This window comes from Denticeps clupeoides, chromosome 20 (genome assembly GCF_900700375.1).
Source record: "Denticeps clupeoides chromosome 20, fDenClu1.1, whole genome shotgun sequence".
NCBI lineage: Eukaryota > Metazoa > Chordata > Actinopteri > Clupeiformes > Denticipitidae > Denticeps > Denticeps clupeoides.
This window is the reverse complement of record NC_041726.1, coordinates 15,261,176-15,264,482: the sequence shown is the minus strand read 5'-3', so window position 1 is coordinate 15,264,482 and position 3,307 is coordinate 15,261,176. Positions and strand designations below refer to the sequence as shown.

General features: G+C 44.5%; 1 non-coding gene across 1 annotated transcript; it reads right to left on the bottom strand.

The window, feature by feature from the left end:
* Nucleotides 1-2,970: 2,970 nt before the first annotated feature.
* LOC114770916 (U6 spliceosomal RNA) lies at nt 2,971-3,077 on the bottom strand. Its single transcript, XR_003743503.1, has one exon. It is a non-coding gene; the product is annotated as a U6 spliceosomal RNA (small nuclear RNA).
* Between the last annotated feature and the right edge of the window lie 230 nt (nt 3,078-3,307).

Here is a 3,307-nt window from a genome sequence, read left to right as displayed (position 1 = left end):
CACCACTGACATTTGAACTTTCCCTTACGCTCAGACATGCATCGCCTCAGCAATTACCTTCTAAATAAGCACAAAGACAGCTCCAATTAAAAAGCAATCGGGTCTCTGTTAAGATAAGATAATTGGTGTTAGCACAACTCCAGGGGTGGAGATAAGTGTGGAAGACGGCATACCAAATGAGAGCGTGAGATGGGAGAGCAAAGCCCCAGTAGGGGAACAATGAATCACAGGCCTTGCAATGAGTTACAGGCTGTCAGTTACTTTATTAGTTCATCATTATCCCATATGAAGGAGGTAGGCCTGGAAATTATGTACTTTTTATGCATCAACGATTAGAAAATATTGTCGGAGAATATAAACTCATCACAAAATTTCAGAATAGATAAGCCCTAAATGTTGTTTTTGTGTGTCTTGATGGCAGGACATAGCGAGGAAGCTATGCGACCACTACGTCGCTAACCAGGGGTTTAATACATGGTGGACAGGACAGGTGAAACATCACCAAACAATGATGCGGTGGCGAACAGACACAAACAGGGCAGCTTTATACAATCATATACAGGTGAACACGATCAGGAAACACAATAACACAGGACCAATCCTATCTACATCGGAGGAGGTGCTGTGGAGAGGGTCAGCAGCTTCAGGCTCCTTGGGGTCACCCTCAGTGCCGACCTCAAGTCCTCAGAACACACAGCAGCGGTCACCAAAAAAGCCCACCAACGACTCCACTTCCTCAGACGCCTAAAGAAGGCTGGGGTATCCACCTCTGTCCTCACCAGCTTCTACAGGTGCGCTGTGGAGTCCATCCTCACAGGGAGTATTGCATCCTGGTGCGGCAGTTGTACTGCTCAGGACAAGAAAGCTCTGCAGAGGGTGGTGAAAACAGCTCAGAGGATCACAGGCACACAACTCCCAGCAATAATGGACATTTACACCACGCGCTGTCTCAGGAAAACAAAGAGCATCCTGAAGGACCCCAGCCCTGTCACTTTTTACTTTCCTGCCATCAGGCAAGAGACTCAGGACAATTCACACACGCACATCATGATTCAGGAACAGTTTCTACCCCAATGCCATCAGGCTATTCAACACATAGTATGCACTGCACTGTCACTTAAATTATGCACAATCACTTTCTTAGGCATCTTAGATATATTCACCCTTCTGTGACTTATTATTTATTGCTGCTGCACTTTGTCTTCTATGTCTTCTATGTATCATGTTCTATGTTCTGTCTACGTGGGAGAGGTTTTCAAGTAAGAATTTCGTTGTGCTCTGTACGCTGTACTTTGTACATATGACATAAACTATGTACATAAACTTTAACCTCAACCTCAACATGAAACAAGCATGATGAACAAAAATCAGCCCTAAATAAAGGCCTAGTGGATAAGGAAGTGGACCAAGTGGATAAGGAAGGGGTGTGGGACCTCACAAGCCTCCAAGGAGCTCTGAGCTCCACTTGAGCAAAGAACAGTCTCCACACACTGCTCCCAGAACGCCTAAATGCTTGCTGTGTATCAACCCACAATCGCTTCACTTGCACTGCATTTGGTTCTGTCCCACTTCTGCCACTGTACATGAAAATGAATGAAAATCACTCTGGATAATAAATGTCATAAGATAATCTGCAGAGGTTCTAGTTTTTGTGGAGTGTTAATAGAGTAATGGAGAATAGAATGCCGTCAAAGAGCAATATCAATATGTACTATTAAAATGCACACTGGACACTCACCCACAATTGGACAGCATGACAGACGACCGCAAAGACGTATGAGCCCCCCATGAGACAACCCATCCCAACCGCTAACCCTATGGCTGGTAGCAAATTCCATGCTCATCAGCTCCTGCCCCTGCATGGATAAAATTAAGCCTCACAGAGTATCACGCGATTGGTGAACCACACACCAGCATCCCAACCAAAAAGCCGTGTGTTTTGTGCCTCGGCACTCTCTTTCCCTTTCTCCTCGATCACAGAACATGACTACGAGCACGGAACCTGAACAGCCATGGGGAAAAGGGAACAATGACAAAGCACAGCATCATGAGTGTTTCCTCCTATTCATTATCAAATAGATAAACCCTCATTGATCTATGATGTGACACTTCCAGTTAAGCGTCACATAAAGGATACCTTGAACAGTGGTGATGTGAACAATACTCAAGACTGCATAGGCCAGAAGATGCTGTTGGAATGAAAGTGTGTGTGCTCCAAAGACTTAAACCAAAATTAACTTAACTTTAAAAATATCAATGTGCAATTGACTAAAGAAGAAAAGATCCCCAGGAGGGCAACGAAACGAGTGGCCTTGGAGAAGCTGTCCAGCAGAACCAGAATGGTGGTCTTGCCTTGGAAGGTGGGCAGTCCGGTTACAAAGGGACATGGGACCAGGGATTTTCTTGTGGGGTGTCTAGGGGTGGTGGGCCATTGAACAGGGGCAAAGTTTTATGGTACTGGGATTATGGGGTTCGGGGTGCTCGTCTCTTTGTCATGGGTGTGGCATCATGACAGGGCATCTTCTTTGGTGTTATGTGTTCCTGGGTACGAAAGGGTGAAATGAAACCTTGGGCTGTTGGAGGGTGTCAGTTGCTCTTTGTGCGCGCGTGCAAGAAAGTGTCCCTCATTTGGGGGTCAGAAAGTTGGCAACCCTAAATTTATATAAGGATGGGAATACAGCTTTGAAAATCAATTAGTATACATTAAATTAGTATAGATAACGAAAGTGAAAGTGAAGTGATTGTCACACGTGATACACAGCAGCACAGCACACAGTGCACACAGTGAAATTTGTCCTCTGCAATTAACCCATCACCCTGAGTGAGCAGTGGGCAGCCATGACAGGCGCCCGGGGAGCAGTGTGTGGGGACGGTGCTTTGCTCAGTGGCACCTCAGTGGTACCTTGGCAGATCTGGATTCGAACCAGCAACCTTCTGATTCCTTAACCGCTAGGCCACCACTGCCCCAAAAAAAATATGCAACGCTTCACGAATTTGCGTGTCATCCTTGCGCAGGGGCCATGCTAATCTTCTCTGTATCGTTGCAATTTTAGTATATGTGCTGCCGAAGCAAGAACTACCATATTGGTATCATAACTACCAATAACATTTATGTATTTTTATTTATGTTTATTATTTTAACACTTTAACAAAAGATAAAATGGGCAATATAAACTAAATTATTGCAAACAGATGCAAGTTAGTGGGTACAATTCTATGTTTTTAAGTGTTTCCACCATAAGCACAAAATTATGAAGGCAATTAATGTGCATAAACATTCATTCATGTTTACCTTGTGTGGTCTTTA